Here is a 19558-nt window from a genome sequence, read left to right as displayed (position 1 = left end):
CTCAGCTCCTTTGTCAAAGATTAACTGTCCATAGATGTGTGGTTTTATTTCTGGGCTTTTGATTCTGTTCCATTGATCTGTGCACCTGTTTTTGTACGAGTACCATGCTGTTTTGATCACTGTAGCTTTGTAGTATGTTTTGAAGTCAGGGATTGCGATGCCTCCGGCTTTGTTTTTCTTACTCAGGATTGCTTTAGCAATTCGGGGTCTTTTGTTGCCCCATATGAATTTTAGGATTCTTTGTTCAATTTCTGTAAAGAACGTCATTGGGATTCTGATTGGGACAGCGTTGAATCTGTAGACTGCTTTAGGCAGTATGGACATTTTAACTATGTTTATTCTTCCAAGCCATGTGCGTGGAATGTCTTTCCATCTCTTTATGTCGTCATCAATTTCTTTCAAGAAAGTCTTGTAGTTTTCATTGTATAAATCTTTCACTTCCTTGGTTAAATTTATCCCAAGGTATTTTATTCTTTCTGTTGCGATTGTGAATGGGATTGAGTTCTTGAGTTCTTTTTCTGTTAGTTTATTGTTAGTGTATAGAAATGCTACTGATTTATGTATGTTGATTTTATATCCTGCAACTTTGCTGTAGTTGTTGATTGTTTCTAATAGTTTTCCTATGGATTCTTTGGGGTTTTCTATATATAAGACCACATCGTCTGCAAACAGCAAGAGTTTCACTTTTTTGTTGCCTATTTGGATTCCTTTTATTTCTTTTTCCTGCCAAATTGCTTTGGCCAACACCTCCAGTACTATGTTGAATAGGAGTGGTGAAAGTGGGCACCCTTGTCTTGTTCCTGTTCTCAGAGGGATGGCTTTCAGTTTTTGTCCATTGAGTCTGATGTTGGTTGTGGGTTTGTCACATATGGCCCTTATTATGTTGAGGTATTTTCCTTCTATACTCATTTTATTGAGAGCTGTTATCATTAATGGAAAATAAAAGAAAGAAGCTGTAATTACTTTTTGAAGAATTCAACCTCTTGTCCTATTATGGGTCTATATATGGGCCTCAGAGGTTGAATGCAGACAGTAAAACTTCCTTTAAGGGCTTATCAACCATGCCACATCCACTATTTTTTAAAATTTGTACATAATAATTTATAAAACATGCAGGGAAATTTCTTAAAAAATGAGAAAGTAACATCCTGGTCAAGTTAGCTCTAAGCTAGCCATTATATATTTTATTGGTGAAGAATTCACATCTCTTATGATTTCTGGGCAAGGTGTGCTACCTCAAAATGTGTGGGGATTTGAATTTAACAGAATCAGTTTTAAAGTGACCTCCACTATCTGGCTGGGGCTCTATTTACTATGCAGCACAAAGAAACATTGTTATTGGACACTATTTTTATAAATCTCTAATTCTCTGACTTCATTATTTGTAATAAAATTTACACAGAAGTGGATATTGTTAGTATAAATATGTGTAAACTTCACTTTTTCCCCCAAATATATGTCAAATAACCTGAACTTGTAATTGGGAATCTTAAAATTTGATTCAATTATTTCTTTTTCCCAACTGTATATCTGATGTTTGCACTCAAGTCAGTCTGTATTATTTAAAACCATCCATGTCGGATAAAGAAGATGTGGTATTTATACACAATGGACTACTACTCAGCCATAAGAAATGATGAAATCCAGTCATTTGTAGCAACATGGATGGACCTTGAGGGTATTATGCTGAGTAAAATAAGTCCGAGGGAGAAAGTCAAATACCATATGATCTCACTCATAAATAGAAGATAAAAACAACGACAAACAAACACATACCATCGGAGATTGGATTGGTGGTTACCATAGGGGAAGGGGGGAGGAGGAAAGCCAAAAGGGGTGATTAAGCTCACATGTGAGGGGATGGACTATAATTAGTTCTCGGGTGGTGAACATGATGTAATCTACACAGAATTCGAAATATATTATGATGCACACCCAAAAATAAACAAATAAATGAGAAAAAAATTTTAAAATAAATAAATGAAAATAAAATGAAACCGTCCATGTTAAACCAAAATATAGATCAAAGCAAAAAAAAAAAAAAAAGAAAAAGAAAAAAGAATACAATCCCACTTACAATTGCAATGAAAAGAATAAAATATCTAGGAATAAACTTAACCAAAGAGGTGAAAGATTTGTACTCTGAAAACTATAAAACATTGTTGACAGAAATTGAGGACACAAAGAAATGGAAAGATATTCCATGCTCTTGGATTGGGAGAATTAACATAGTTAAAATGTCCATACATCCTAAAGTAATCTACAGATTCAAAGTCATCTGTATCAAAGTTCCAACAACATTTTTCACAGAAATAGAACAAGGAATCCTGAAATTTATACAGAACAACAAAAACCCTGAATAGCCAAAGGAATCCTGAGGAAAAAAGAACAAAGATGGAGGTATCACACCCCCTGATTTCAAAATATGCTACCAAGCTATAGTCACCAAAACAGCATGGTACTGGCACAAACACAGACACACAGATCAATGGAACAGAATTGAGAGCCCAAAAATAAACCCACACATGTACAGACAGCTAATTTTCAACAAGGGAGCCAAGAACATGCAATGGAGCAAGGAAAGTGTCTTCAATAAATAGTGTTGGAAAAAGTGCACAGACACAAAAGAACCAAGGTAGACCACTATCTTACACCAAACACAAAAATTAACTCAAAATGGATTAAAGACTTGAATACAAGACCTTAAACCATGAAACTTCTGGAAGAAAACATGAACAGTATGCTCTCTGACATCGGTCTTAGCAGCGTATTTCCAAGTACTATGTCTGACCAGGCAAGGGAAACAATAGAAAAAATAAACAACTGGGACTACACCAAACTGAAAAGCTTCTATACAGCAAAGGAAACCATCAACGAAAGTAAAAGACAACCTAACAAGTGGGAGAAGATACTTGCATACCCTATATCTGTTAGGGTGTTAATATCCAAAATATATAAAGAACTCATACATCTCAAGACCAAAAATCTATGAACCCAATTTAAAAATGTGCAAAAGATCTGAACAGAGATTTCTCGAAAGAAGATATACAGATGGCCAACAGGTGCATGAAAGGATGTTTAATGTTATTAAATATCAGGGAAACGCAAATCAATATGAGCATGAGATATCACCTCACTCCAATCAGAATGGCTATAATTAACAAGACAGGAAACAACAAGTGTTGGAGAGGATGTGGAGAGGAGGAAACCCTCGTACAGTGCTGGTGGGAGCGCAAACTGGTGGAGCCACTAGGGAAAACAGTATGGAGATTCCTCAAAAAATTAAAAATGGATCTACCATATGATCAAGCCATTCTACAGCTGGGTATTTATCCGAAGAACACGAAAACATGAATGCATAAAGATACATGCACTCCTATGTTCATCGCAGCATTATTCACAATAGTTAAGACCTGGAAGCATCCAAGGTGCCATAAAAGGATGAATGGATAAAGAAGATGTGGTATGTATACACAATGAAATACTACTCAGCCACAAGAAACAATGAAATCCGGCCATCTGTGACAACATGGATGGACCTTGAGGGTATTATGCTAAGTGAAACAAGTCAAAGGGAGAAAGTCAAATACCATGCGATCTCACTCATAAGTCAAATATAAAAACAATAACAAACACATAGAATGAGAGATTGGATTGCTGGTTACCAGAGGGGAAGTGGAGAGTGAGGAGGGCGAAAGGGGAAATTAGGCACATGTATGTGGTGATGGATTGTAATTAGTCGTTGGGCGGTGAACATGTTGTAATCTACGCAGAAATCAAAACACATCATGATGTATCCCTGAAATTTATATAATGTTATAAGCCAATGTTACCATATTTAAAAAATTAAAAATCAAAATAAGTGAAATATGTAGAAATACCATAAGTTTAAAACCAATTTAAAAAAGGAAAACAATTCAATTTACAATTGCTCAAAGAGTAAGAAACATAACCAACATAAGCAACAGGGTGAAAGATCTGTTCACTGAAAACCATAAGACATTGATGAAAGAAACTGAAGAAGAAACAAACAAATGGAAATATATTCCATGCTCATGGGTGAGAAGAATTAACATTGTAAAATGTCCACAATACCCAGAGATCTACAGGTTCAATGCAATCCATATCAAAATTCCAATGGCATTTTTCACAGAAATGGAAAAATAATCCTAAAATTTGTGTGGTATCACAAAAGACAACTAATAGCCAAAGTAATCCTGTGAAAGAAGAACAAAGCTGGAGGCATCACACTTATGATTTCAAACTACATGCTACAAAGACATAATAATCAAAACAATATAGTACTGGCATAAAAACAGACATATAGACCAATGGAACAGAATCACAAGCTCAGAAATAAACCCATGCATATACAATTAATTATCAACAAAGAAGCCAAGAATATACAATGGGAAAAGAATACTGTCTTCAACAAATGGTACAGGTAAAAACTTGATAACATGCATAATAAAGAAATCAAGCTCCTATCTTACACCACTCACAAAAATGAACTTGGAATGGATTAAAGATTTAAGTATAAGACCTGAATGAGGTATCACCTCACTCCGGTCAGAATGGCTATAATTAACAAGACAGGAAACAACAAATGTTGGAGAGGGTGTGGAGAGAAGGGAACCCTTGTTCACTGCTGGTGGCAGTGCAAACTGGTGCAGCCACTATGGAAAGCAGTTTGGAGTATCCTCAGAAAATTAAGGATAGATCTACCATATGATCCAGCTATTCCACTGCTGGGTATTTATCCAAAGAACTTGAAAACACAAAAGCATAAAGATACATGCACCCCTATGTTCGTTGCAGCATTATACACAATAGCCAAGGCTTGGAAGCAACTTAGGTGCCCATCAAGGGACGAATGGATAAAGAAGATGTGGTATTTATACACGATGGACTACCACTCAGCCATAAGAAATGACGAAATCCAGCCATTTGTGACAACATGGATGGACCTTGAGGGTATTATGCTGAGTGAAATAAGTCAGAGGGAGAAAGTCAAATACCATATGATCTCACTCATAGGGAGATAAAAACGAGAAAAAAAAAAAACCCACATAGCATTGGAGATTGGACTGGTGGTTACCATTGGGGAAGAGGGGAGGGGGGAGGGCAAAAGGGGTGATTAGGGTCACATGTGAGGCGATGCACTGTGATTAGTGTTCGGGTGGTGAGCAGGATGTAATGTATCCAGAATTTGAGATATGATTTACATCCGAAAAAAATAAAAATTTTTAAAAATTTTTAAAAATTAAAAAAAAAAGTATAAGACCTGAAATCATAAAACTCCTGGAAGAAACAATAGTGACAAGTTTCCTAGACATTAGTCTTGGCAACAAGTTTTTGGACATGACACCAAAAGCACAAGCAACAAAAGAAAAATTAATAAACATTTCGTTGGGACTACGTCAGACTAAAAATCTTCTGTACAGCAAAAGCAATCAACAAATGAAAAGACAACCTACAGAATAGGACAAACTATCTGCAAATGATATATCCAGATAAGAGGTTAATATCCAAAATATGTAAAGAACTCAAAGCAAAAGGACAAACAATTCGATATAAAAATGGACAGAGGGGGGCTGGCCCCGTGGCCGAGTGGTTAAGTTCGCGCGCTCCGCAGCAGGAAGCCCAGTGTTTCGTTGGTTCGAATCCATGGCGCGGACATGGCACTGCTCATCAAACCACGCTGAGGCAGCGTCCCACATGCCACAACTAGAAGGACCCACAATGAAGAATATACAACTATGTATCGGGGGGCTTTGGGGAGAAAAAGGAAAAGAATAAAATCTTTTAAAAAAAAAATGGACAGAGGACCTGAATAGATATTGTTCCAAACAAGACATACAAATGCTCAACAGTTATATGGAAAGGTGCTCAACATCACTAAGCATCAGAGAAATGCAAATCAAAACCACTGTAAGATATTACTTAATACCTGTAAGAAGGGCTATCATCAAAAAGACAAGAAATAATAAGCATTAGCAAAGATGTGGAGAAAAGGAAACCCTTGTGCACTGTTGGTGGGAAAGTGAACTGGAAAAGCCACTACGGAAAACAGTATAAAGGTTCCTCAGAAAATTAAAATTAAAACTATCATATGAGCCAGCAATCCCCTCTCTGGCTATTTATCCAAAGGAAATGAAATCAGGATCTTAAAGAGGTATTGGCACTTTCATGTTCATTGTAACATTATTCACATTATCCAAGATATGGAAACAGTCTAAGCATCCATCGATGGATAAATGGATAAAGACGTGGTATATATATACGATGGAATATTATCGGTCACAAAGAAGAAGAAAATCCTGCCATTTGAGACGGACGTCGAGGGCATTATGCTAAGTGAAGTAAGTCAGACAGAGAAAGACAAATACTGTATTATCTCATATATATTTGGAAGCTAAAACGCTAAACTCATAGAAACGGAGAGTAGAATGGTGGTTACCAGGTGCTGGGGGCTGGGCAAAATGAGGAGATATTGGTGAAAGCATACAAACTCCCAGTTATAAGATGAGTAAGTGCTGGAGATCTAATGTACAGATGGTGATTATAGTTAACAATACTATAACGATACTTGAAAGTTGCTAAGAGAGTATATCTTAAATGATCTCACCAGACACAAAAAAAGTGGTAATTCTGTGAGGAGATGAAGGAGCAAGCTAACACTACAATGATAATCATTTGCAGCATATAAATGTATCAAATCAACCATTGTAGACCTTAAACACCCATAATGATACATGTCAATTCTATCTCAGTAAAGCTGGGGAATAAAAAAGAATTACCCATCTCAAACACAGAACCTGTGTCATGCGATTTTTAATCTGTGTAGACTAGTTTAATGTACTAAAACAAAGTGGAAAAGCAGGTAAACCCAAACCCATCAGCATTCTGGAAACAGTGGAGGTGAGTTCTACACAAGAACAACCCATTCAATAATCTGAGTTAATCATGAGTAACTATTGTAATATTGTAGACAGTTTTACTAAAGTAACTTAGCTTGCAGTAATCCAAATTGAGAGATCTCATATGAATAGAGTGTTGGAAAACAGGAAAAAATTGCCTTCCTCGAACGTCATCTGTCCTGTGTCTCTACATATGGAGACTTATAGCAACATCATGAGACTATTACAATTCTGCGTATAATTAGAAACTAGACTAGGAACAAAGGATTTTAGGTCCAGTTCTCTTCTAGGTGTTTGACAATCAAATTGAAACTCATTTCTATATAGTGTCCTCTGAGCTTTACAAGTGATGAAAATTGGACCCTTAGTAGTCCCTTGGGCACAGTATATGGCACGTTTTAAAATAGTTATGATTGAGCTATAGATAAACAGAAAGATTTCCTCTACTCCTTCTAAGTAATTTGGACACCAACCAAAATGTGTCCATCTGTGTACGGGTATGTGTGTTTACACATGAGCATGTCCCAGTAGCTTCTTAATAACTCCCACTGAAACTTCATCACCAACAGCAGAATCAGGCACCGACTTCCACTTCCTTGTCCAGTAACACTCCCTTTGTAGGTCTTATAGTAAGCCTCAAACTGAGGGATTTGCACGTAAGACAGGGATACAGTGGAAATTCTTGAAGATGTGATTCTTTGAATCTGCCCTTTCTCTCCTGAAAGGGGAGTTAAGACACTAAGATATTTAGTCTTCCAAGAGGCTGTGTCTTCAGAAACAAAGTTTTCAAGAATTAAAGTCACCAGTGTTCTGTTCTGCTCTGTACCCAATAACTTACTGTTTGTAGTTGGAGTTTCAGGATCAAAGGATTAGGTAAAGACGTTGAGCTTTTAGCTAATGTAAAGGTTATGGATAGTGAAATTGAGATGTCTTTATTGATTATGTATAAATAGTTTGACTTTGATATTTTCCAGGTATATTAAATGCTTCAGAGCCAAATGATCTTCTCAGTGACAGAAACAGCAAAGGTGGGTGTTAACTGTTCGGAAGAGAGATGAAGTGGTAAGAGAGATTCAGAAATGTGTTCCACTCAGTGGGAGAGAAGGCATCATGCATTTGTTACATCCTTTGAGCTGCTTATTGGTGAGTCCACCTCAAAACAAGGTCAACGTATATTGGGTTTCCAGAGCCCCTTTCTGCCAAATTCTTGTCTTCAGGCAACATTGTCAAACATCCTTGTTCTGCAAAATTAGACCCTATACACGTAAGATTGAAGGGGGACAAAAACAGTTTATTCCACTCTATTTCCATCGCTTCCTTCCTTTCAGCCAAGTATATATTCATCATGCATTCCATAAGAACACAAGTATAACATTAATACTCACTAAAGGATTGTGGGGAAAATTGAATAAATCAGCGTTCATAAGTCTTCAAACATAGTAAATCCTCAAAAACTAGTAGCCTGTGTTACTGCTGGAAATCATGATATCTCCTATCCCCCCAAATCTACCTCTACTTTTCTCATGACACATTTCACATTTTATCCTGCATTATGTCCATCAATTTATACAAATCATCTGCTTGTCTTAGGCTGCAAACCCTTTGACAATGTGGTCCAACTTATCCACATACATTTGAAATTGCAGGAAGTGTGCACTAAGAACAAAGAGGAGCAAATAATAATTGTAAAATTTCCTAAGAATGATCAACAACAGATTCTTGAAAATAGGCGTTATTGGGGCCAGCCCAGTGCTGTAGTGGTTAAGTTCGCGTGTTCCACTTGGCAACAGATGTTACCTGAGGGCAATCTTCTTCACCAAAAAAAGGTGGGGGCATTATTCTAATGATACCATTGTCTCTCCCTCCTATGGGATCCCTCCACTCTCTTAGCTTAGATCCACAAAGGGAAAAACACAGAGGAGAGTGTGGTTGGTACAGTATGAACCACCTCTCAAAAGTAGGTCACTATCTTTATTCTCTCCCCGACACTCAAGCAAGATCACGTCAAGGATGACATCACATTATGCAAGATGAACAAGCTCTAGAGAATTGCTGTACAACATTGTAGCTATACTGTATTGTGGACTTAAAAATTTGTTAAAAGGGTAGGTCCCATGTTTAAGTATTTTGATCTCAATAAAAGAAAGTAAAGATATTCTTTGAGATTGGGATTTACATATTGTTTCAATGTGTTTCCCAATCATAAATTGTAAATATTTTAAAATAATTATTAATCAAATAATCTGTTTAGTATAAAGAAATCACAATGATGAGTTACCTACATGGAATAATTCTGCAATTTTAAGAAATTCAATGTAAAACAGCCAACAGCAAGGAAACTGACTCATGTCACAGCAAGATTGCAATAAGAAACTGAATGAGATCCTTTTATTCAGAAAAACAAGACCTCTTGAAGCCACCAGAATATTTGCTAATATGAAAATTCAATTTGTGAACAATAAGTTCTCAATGGCTGGAGCCATGTCTTCCTTATCTTTCTATATAGTGCTTCAGAAAATTCCTGACATTCAATAAATTTGCGTGGAATAAAAAATAATAATAAAACCAAAATAAATTAATTAAATAAAATATGCTAGGCCAATGTGACTACTAGACGTAAATGATATTCTTTTCAAAAATAGATTTATAGGAAAAGAATTATTCAATGACGTTTCATGTGATACTTTGATTTGATCATGAAACTGATCATAATCTTAAAAACTGGGAGAACTCAACAAATTGCAAACACCACAACCGCAGGAGGAACAATCTGAATTGCGTTCTTAGTGCTTAGGAAAGAAACAAAATAAACAGCCAAGTATGATATGAAGTAGCTTGAAACAAAAGTGAGAGAAAGATGACTCAATGGAGCTGAAAAACTGCACCAGGGTAAAAGAATGTGTTTTCCTTGACCAAACCCAGAATCAAGAACTGAACTTGGTCTTCTACTTTTCCTATTGTGGGTGTATGTGACAACTCTACTGGGAAATCTCCTCATCATGGTCACCATGACCTGGGAATCGTGCCTTCAACCCCCATGTATTTTTTGCTCCGTAATTTGTCTATTACCGACATCTGCTTTTCCTCCATCACAGCTCCCAAGGTTCTGGTGGACCTTCTGTCACAGAGAAAGACCATCTCCTTCAATGGCTGCTCCACCCAGATATTTTTCTTCCACCTTGTTGGAGGGGTGGATGTATGTTCTTTGTCGGTGATGACATTTGATCGCTATGTGGCCATCTCCAAGCCCCTGCACTACGTGACCATCATGAGCAGAGGGCGATGCACTGCCCTCATTGTAGCCTGCTGGGTGGGGAGCTTTGTCCACTCCATCGTGCAGATTTCCCTGTTGCTGCCCCTCCCCTTCTGTGGACCCAATGTTCTTGACACTTTCTACTGTGATGTCCCCCAGATCCTCAAACTCGCCCATACTGACATTTTTGTGCTTGAGCTGCTGATGATTTCCAACAGTGGGCTGCTCACCACACTGTGGTTTATCTTCCTGCTTGTGTCCTACACAGTCATCCTAATGATGCTGAGGTCTCAGGCAGGGGAGGGCAGGAGGAAGGCCATCTCCACCTGCACCTCACACATCACTGTGGTGACCCTGCACTTTGTGCCCTGCATCTATGTCTATACCCGGCCCTTCAATGCCCTCCCCACAGATAAGGCCATCTCCGTCACCTTCACTGTCATCTCCCCTCTGCTGAACCCCTTGATCTACACTCTGAGGAACCAGGAGATGAAGTCAGCCATCAGGAAACTGAGAAGAAGATGTGTACCTTCTGAGAGGATATAGACTGGTCGCTCACTCCTTCTCACCACCTTTGAAAATGTCCATCAAATAAACAGCATTGACTAAAGGATTTTTAAATAAGTTTGATATTTCTACAAAGACACACATGACTTTCAAAGATTCTGTTTGGCATGCAATAATAATGTAAAAAGATACGTTTCATGTTGCAAAAGGAAGCAGAGAAATCAAACTGTTAGCTGAAGAGTTGCATAATGCTTATGCAATAAAGCCTTGGAAGAAATAAAGAAAAGAGAATATGTATGCACTCAGAAATTTTATCACATTGGAATTGTTGTGGGGGTTTCGTTCAGCTCTATTGCATATAATTGAGAAATACAAATGTTGTTTATTTCAGATGTACAACTTGATGTTTTGATATACATATAGATTGTGAAATGATCATTGGGGGAAAATGGATTAAGGTGGGACCTCTCTTGGTTATTACTTACAACAACATGGAAATCTCCAGTTGTCTAAATAAAATTAACAATAAGAAAAAGCAAATATATATATATATACTCAGACATTCCCACTATATTCTTGTTACCAGGAAGGGAGCTGAGAAACATAATGCAGCTTGGGCATTGGATTGCTAAGGTCTTTCATGGAGTAATCACATTTTAATGAAGTAAGCACACTCAAATTAAGTTCCTCCTCTGACTTTCTGATATGAGTAAATTAAATAACTATTACCTGAAGATTTTTCCATCTAAAGCCCACACTCCAGCGGTTGAATGCAAGTGCTTTGAAGCCAGCACAGCTTGAGTTAGAATGTGGACCCCAGTAACTATGGGTTCTATGACCTCATGTAGGTCCTTATCCTGACCTTCCTCTGAACCCCACACCTACTGACCACACTTCCATGACATTGCCTCAGCGACCGGGGCTCAGCTCAAGCACCACACTCAGGACCTTGTTTCCAATTCCCTGTCCTCCTTCCTCCTATTCCCCCAGTAGGATTACAATTTATTTATTGTATCCCCAGCACCTGGCACAGCAAGTAGAACGTAGAAAACTGACCAAAAAATGGTTGAGTTAAAGAACTCAGTGAATGAATATCACCTCTCACTCCTTTCTGTTTCTCAAATCATTGGAGAATAGGAGTAAGAAAACAATGGATTTGTTATTATTTTCTGTTAACATGACTCCCTAAAAATGACAGAAACCTATGAAGCTGCTTCAGACTACGCATATACATTCAAAAAGGTTGGCATGAACGGCAAAACATTATTCAATATATGAACTTGGTTTTTATTTGTTTTCTGGTTCTGCTATTTATAGCATTTGGAAGTTTTTCTTTTTTGCCCTTCATTTCTGCAGGTAGATCCTAGATCTTAAAATTTTTGAAATTAGACAAATGTTCATGTCACAGTACAAATGTCAGTTCAAAAATCAGACATGCAAAGGTCCTCAGGTGGGGCTGTGCCCAGGCCTTCATAAGAAGATGAGAGGAAGCAAGGAGGAGACAGGTAATAATTGTAGTCAGAGAGATAATGAGGCCACGGGATCAGGTCCTTAGGACCTTTTAGACCATTGTGAGGATTTTGGCTTTCACCTAAATAAGATGCGATGCATTTTGAAGGGCTTTGAAGAGCAGAATAGTGATGAATGTTTTAGCAGAAATGCAGTGCTTACTGTTATGAATAGACTGAGGTGGGGCAAGGACAAAAACAGGGAGGCCAATTAAGAAGCTACTGCAAAAGTCCCATGAAAGAAATAATGAAGACACAACTTAGGGTAGTAACAGTGGAGGTGGTGAGAATGGTGAAAAACTCTGAAAGTCGAGCAAGTAGGAGTTGCTGATGGATCCAGCGTGGATTTCCTGGTGACATGTGTGTCCTGTGAGAACTCCATCACCCACTTTCTTCATCTGCCCATTGAGAGCTCCTTCACTCTCGTCTACATAATCCTTTCAGGTCCAATGGCTCCTTCCAATACTTGTGTGTCACACTTCAGGAATTACCCTACGTGGGTGAAACTGCTAAGGAAGTTGTGCAGAATCCCTAAGAATAGGCATTTATGTCCCAATAGAAAATCTACTAAGAGGTAAGGTAGAATTCTGGTAAGCTGACCTAACAGGATTCTTGCTGAAGGCAGGCCAGGGTGATCAAATATCACTTGGGGGATGGAGAATGGTGAGGAACCTGATAAGATACTGAGGGTGATCAACATGGAGGTTGGGGGATTTTGGCTAAACTGAATTAGCAGAATTCTTGCTAAAATTGGACAATGCAGAGACAAGCATGGAGATCTCAAAGTGGAGGCCTAGTTGAAAAGTTCAGGGGAGTCTGAGTAGAGTTTGGTCAAGGGGAGAATCTTTGTCACTGCTAAAAACTTTTAGATCCTACACAAGAAGTGTGTTCCTAAGGACATGTGCCTGAGTCACATCTTGATTACTCCCACTGAAACCACCTCTCCATCAGTAGAATTTTTCCACAGCCACATCCAATTATATGCCCTCTGATAATTCTCACACTAGTTCTGGGATTGACAAATTGGTACATATGATGGAACACTGTGAATCAGTGTGGAAGAGCCAAGGAAATATTATTCTCTGAGTCTGCCTTTTTCCACGTAAAGATAGATGGGAAGCCACTGAAATCACTGGCCTTCAGAGGGGTATTTAACAAAATTTCCTGAAGCTGAATGACTCCCAAGGTTCGTGTGAACATTATTCAAGATGTTTGAGAAGGAGGTTGGAAATTTTAGGTAAGACACATAACTCTACATGAGTGTGAATGACTATGGTGTCTGGGTGTTGATGAATAAGTGTGAGAAGAGAAGAGTGAGAAAAACTGAAATCTAGATGGAATTGTAAGATTCATAAATACACTTTGACTAAAAATAATGAAATATATACACAAGATGCTGCATTCCAGGTTGAACTATCAGTGGCAGACAGCACAGCTAAGAAATATGAACAAAGAAGATATTGTGAAAGGAGAGTCATAGAAATGAGTTTAGTTTGGAAGTAGGCAGAGGAAGCTCTTTTTTTCCAGGATCCTTTGAATTGCACAAACAAGAGATTTTTCTCAGGCTTACTTCCTATAGATGGATCTCTTGAAACTGAAATCTACAGAGGTATTTCTTATGCTAAATTCAAAACTACAAAGAAAATAAAATATTTCAAAAAAGTTGAAAGAATAATACAGTGAACACCTACATACCCTCCCTTAGATTTATCAAACAATAAAAATTTTGTAACAATGATTTTCTTTTGCATGTCTTTCCGTGCCTACATATTTGGATCCTTTCTTTCCAGCCAAACTTCCCACTCATCAGCAACTGTTATATATTCAACTGGTCCCCTAAAGCCAGATCTCCCATTCTCTCCACTCCCATGTGCCCCAAACAGAAATGTCACCTCCTCCATGCAGCTTCCTCTGAGCCTCTTGGAGAGAAATCACCCTTTTCTCACACACACCTCATCTGTCTTTAGACGGTCCCCATCAATGTCATATTATTAAATTTCAGTTCTTTCTCCACTGGTTTTGGATTATATTCATTTCTCTCAAATAACCTAGAACTCTGCCAACTTTCTATCAATATTTGTTAAATAAATGGAGTAAAAATAGCAGAAACATGGAGCAGAAGGCAGAGGATGTTGTCTGAATTACCAAAAGTATTTTGTGAACGTAGGACCTATTCCTCTCTGACAAACAGTACTGACTCGGGGTCTGAGGTACTGTGCCTTCTACCCTTCTGTGTAGACCATAGTCTACTATTTACAATTCCATAGTCCCTGTGGAAGGATATCATAAGTAGGTAAGACCTCCTCAATATCTTTAGTAAGTATATTGAGTTGGTGTTTTCTGGTGATTATTTCCCCACTTTAACTAGTCAGAATTGATAGCTCAGCTACTATTTGGTTCAACACACTCCATTTCCTGATGAGCCTCCCATGTTAAGGTTACCCAACATAGTACTAATCATAACAGATAACCAGTCATGTATGTTGAGACTCTATGTATGTTAATTCACCTAATCCTGATAACTTCCCTGTGAGGTGGGTATTACTATAATCCCCATTCCACAGATGAAGTGGAGACTCCATGAGGTCTCTCACTTACCCAAGTCACACAGGGACAAAGCCAGGACTTGAGCCCAGATGGCTCTCACTGCAGAGACCAGCACTTGACTTCTCTGGTCTGCTAAGATGTTGTCAGATAAGAAACCAAACCAAGCAAGTGCTCTCCTTACTACCAAACGCTGTCACCACCCTCTGGGCCACTCTCATTGACAGTAAAAGAAAAGTACCTCCTATTTTCCCCAAAAAAAGTATGTTCTGATGAAGCTGTTTTAGAATACAGATTCTGGAAAACATACAACTCTTCTAAAAGATTGTCAGTACATTTAAGAAGCTGTGTGCCTGAGACAGTTACTAACCCAGCGTTTTACTTTAAGGTAACACACGTATGAGCATACTTACTATTGCTTAGGCAATGCTCTAAGTATTGATGCTTTTGCATATATTAATTCATTTAATCCTCACAAAAATCACATGAGGGAGATGCTATTGTTTCCAGATACTGATGCAGAGCCTGAGGCCAAAGGGGTAAACTAACTTCTCCTGTAGCGTAAGCAGTAAGTACCCAGCTGGGATTGCAACAGGCTGTGCTATGCCAGAGGCCCCCAGGTATCTGCCTGCATGCTCTGATAACTCTTGGTAGCTTTTTTAGTTTTCCATATTAAGTAGACTTTCGACAAAATTGTATACAGAAGAAAGACAACTTGAATGGAAAGTGAGCTAGGTGAAAAGAAATATCTTCATTTGAACTGGAAAACACCCCAAAAAGTGAGAGAAGTGACATTCACCTTTCTTTTCTTTCTGATTATGGTAAGAAAAAGGAGATAAACTGCAAAGAAAGAAATTAAGTCCATTCCAAGGATTCGCAAAATAAAAAAAGAAAGGAATTCAAGAGCAAAATGATTATATTGTAAGCACACGCCTAACATTTTAAGAAAGTGACAAATTGTTTTCAAAAGTGGTTGCATCATAACATGGATGGACCTTGAGAGAATTATGTTAAGTGAAATAAGCCAGTGAGAGAAAGATAATCTGTGTATGTCTCCACTCATATGAGGAATTTAAAACTATGGACCAAGAACAGTTTAGTGGATACCAGGGGAAAGGTGGGGTGGGGGGTGGGCACAAAGGGTGAAGTGGTGCACCTACAACATGACTGACAAACATTAATGTACAATTGAAATTTCACAAGATTGTAACCTATCAATAACTCAATAAAAAATAATAATAATAATAAAAAGTGGTTGCATCATAGCACATTCCCACCAGAGTTACAGTTCCTCTACAATTTTGTCAACTCTGATATGTCAATCTTCTTTTTTTATTGCAGTAACACTGGATCATAACATTATATAGCTTTCAGACGTACATCATAACATATTTCGTAGACTGTGTAGATTACATCATGTTCCCCACCCAAAAACTAATCATAATCCATCACCACACATGTGAGCCTAAATCATCCCTTTTGCCCTCCCCTCTCCCCTCTTCCTCTGTGGTAACCACCAATCCAATCTCTGTTGCTATGTGTTTGTTTGTCGTTGTTTTTATCTTCTACTTATGAGTGAGATCATACAGTATCTGACTTTCTCCCTCTGACTTATTCCACTCAGCATAATAACCTCAAGGTTCATCCATGTTGTCACAAATGGCCAGATTGCATCATTTCTTATGGCTGAGTAGTATTCCATTATGAATATATACCACATCTTCTTTATCCATTCTTCCCTTGATGGGCACCTAGGTTGCTTGCAAGTCTTGGCTATTGTGAATAATGCTGCAATGAACACAGGGGTGCATGTATCTTTATGCATTTGTGTTTTCAAGATCTTTGGATAAATACCCAGCAGTGGGATAGCTGGATCATATGGTAGATCTATTCTTAATTTTCTGAGGATGCTCCATGTTGCTTTCCATAGTGGCTGCACCAGTTTGCACTCCCACCAGCAGCGTACGAGGGTTCCCTTCTCTCCACATCATCTCCAACACTTGTTTCCTGTCTTGTTAATTATAGCCATTCTGACCGGAGAGAGGTGATATCTCATTGTAATTTTGATTTGCGTTTCCCTGATAGCTAATGACGTTGAAAGTCCTTTCACGCGCCTGTTGGCCATCTGTATGTCTTCTTTGGAGAAATCTCTATTCAGATCTTTTGCCCATTTTTAAGTTGGGTTGTTGATTTTATGTTGTTGAGATGTATGAGTCTTTGTATATTTTGGATATTAACCCCTTCTCTCTTATTTTAGCCATTTTAATAAATGTGCACTGTTATCTCACTATAGCTTTCATTTACATTTCCCCACTGATAAATGACATTGAGCATCTTTTCATATGCTTAATTGCTAAACCTGTATCTTCTCGTTGAAGTATCTGTTCAAACCATTTGTCCCGTTTTTTTTTAATTGGGTGGTTGGTTTTCTTATTGAATTTTAAGAGTTACAGCCATTCCATTCCTAGGTACTTACCTAAGAGAAATGGAAACATATATCTACATGAAGACCTATACAAGAATATTCATAGCAGCTTTATGTGTAATAGCCAAAAACTAGAAACAACCCAAATGTCCATCAACAAGTGAATTGATAAACAAAATGTGGCACGTCCGTACAATAAAAGGGAACAAAATATTGGTACACACAAAACATGGATGTATTTTGTAAGTGAAACAAGCCAGACAAAAAGAGAACGTACACCTTTTAGGATTCCATTTATAGAAAATTTTAGAAAATGCAAACTAATGGATAGTGACAGAATGCAGATCAGTGGTTGCCTGAAGAAAGGGGGCAGAGGGGACATATTACAGAGTCACAAGGACACTTTTGGAGTGATAATATATATTAATTAACTTATATCTTATTATATCTTAATATATATTAAGACATATTAATTAACTATCTTAAACATATTGATGATTGCATGGGTATATGCGTATGTCAAAACTTATCAAAGTGTACACGTCAAACATATGAGTCTATCATATGTCAATGATAGCACAATAAAAAAAATAGCTTTTAGGAAAGAAATTTGACCAGTGAACAGAAGAGAAGCTCTGAGTTACCACTTTTCTTTCATAGTTGAGGAGTTATTCAACATCCAGGGGTTTTGGTACCTAAAGTATATTAAAGAAAGAAACAAATAAATCCCCTTAAGGAAAAATAGAACGATAAAGAAGAATTGTACAGCTTTAAAATTGTCTGATTTTTCATAGCATTAAATCTGTGACCTAAAAAAGGGAGGAGTGCTTCTGTGAAATTCAGTCCAAAGACAATCATTTTGCAGATAGGAGTTCTTAAAGTATTTAAATGGAGCACCCAGTCTGGAAAAAAACCCACATTTGTGTAAAACCTCAAAGGACCCCAGTTGTACCAAATAGGCATTGTCTTATCTACACACCAAACTGCATCCATTTTTGTATCCCTTGTGCCAAAATATTCCCTTTCTGATTATTTACTATTCACCTTTTTATCTTGGATACTTACAACTTCTATTCTGAGAACATTACTTTTATGCATTTTCTAAAATACATATAATTTACAGAAGAAAACAATAATTAACTGCATGCTTATGGAAGAAGATGTCATGTAGGATGTGTTAACAATAACCTTGGAAAGAGTCTTCATGTGGTGATAATGCCTCACTAGTCTTCCGACCTAATACCCAACTGTAAACCTGAATCTATTAAGGGGGAGTAAACCCTTTCTGAAATAACACTTTTAATTTTTTCCAAGCTACACAAAGAAGAAGAAACATGATTCAATGGAGTTGGGAGATGGCACCAGGGTGAAAGAATTTATATTTCTAGGACTTACTCAGTCCCAAGATCTCAGTTTGGTCTTATTTCTTTTTCTGTGTTTTGTGTACATGACAACTCTGCTGGGAAACCTCCTCATCATGGTCACTGTCAGTCTCGCCTTCACACCCCCATGTACTTCCTGCTCCGCAATCTAGCCATCCTTGACATCTGCTTCTCCTCCATCACTGCTCCAAAGGTCCATGCAGACCTTCTGTCAAAGATAAAGACCATATCCTATACTACCTGCATGATGCAAATATTTTTCTTCCACCTGCTTGGTGGAGCGGATATTTTCTCTCTCTCTGTGATGGCATTTGATCGCTACGTAGCCATCTCCAAGCCCCTGCATTATGTCACCATCATGAGTAGGGGACGATGCACTGCCCTCATTTTGGCTTCCTGGGTGGGGGGCTTTGTCCACTCCATCGTGCAAATTTCCCTGTTGCTGTCCCTCCCTTTCTGTGGACCCAATGTTCTTGACACTTTCTACTGCGATGTCCCCCAGATCCTCAAACTCGCCTGTACAGACACCTTTGCACTTGAGCTCCTGATGATTTCCAACAATGGCTTAGTGACTACCCTGTGGTTTATCTTCCTGCTTGTGTCCTACACAGTCATCCTAATGATGCTGAGGTCTCAGGCAGGGGAGGGCAGGAGGAAAGCCATCTCCACCTGCACCGCACACATCACGGTGGTGACCCTGCACTTTGTGCCCTGCATCTATGTCTACGCCCGGCCCTTCACTGCCCTCCCCACAGATAAAGCCATCTCTGTCACCTTCACTGTCATCTCCCCTCTGATGAACCCCTTGATCTACACTCTGAGGAACCAAGAAATGAAGTCAGCCGTGAAGAGACTGAAGAGAAGACTCATGCCTTCTGTGGTGGAATAGAATAAGAGTTTCCAACCTCTTCATCACCAAGGACTCCTTTCATCATTTTTCCCACAGAGTCCTATTTATATACTCAAATATATTATCAATAAACCAACTACACGTACTAGGTAACAATTTATTTTTCTAG

General features: G+C 38.2%; 2 pseudogenes; both read left to right on the top strand.

The window, feature by feature from the left end:
* The first annotated feature begins 9785 nt into the window (after positions 1-9785).
* LOC106823274 (olfactory receptor 4D10-like) lies at positions 9786-10719 on the top strand (annotated as a pseudogene).
* A 7780-nt stretch (positions 10720-18499) lies between these two features.
* On the top strand, positions 18500-19428 carry LOC139044321 (olfactory receptor 4D11-like; annotated as a pseudogene).
* Positions 19429-19558: the final 130 nt, after the last annotated feature.

Source organism: Equus asinus, unplaced genomic scaffold, assembly GCF_041296235.1.
Source record: "Equus asinus isolate D_3611 breed Donkey unplaced genomic scaffold, EquAss-T2T_v2 contig_800, whole genome shotgun sequence".
Lineage (NCBI taxonomy): Eukaryota > Metazoa > Chordata > Mammalia > Perissodactyla > Equidae > Equus > Equus asinus.
Note: the sequence above shows the minus strand (reverse complement) of the source record. Positions and strands in the feature narration are given on the sequence as shown.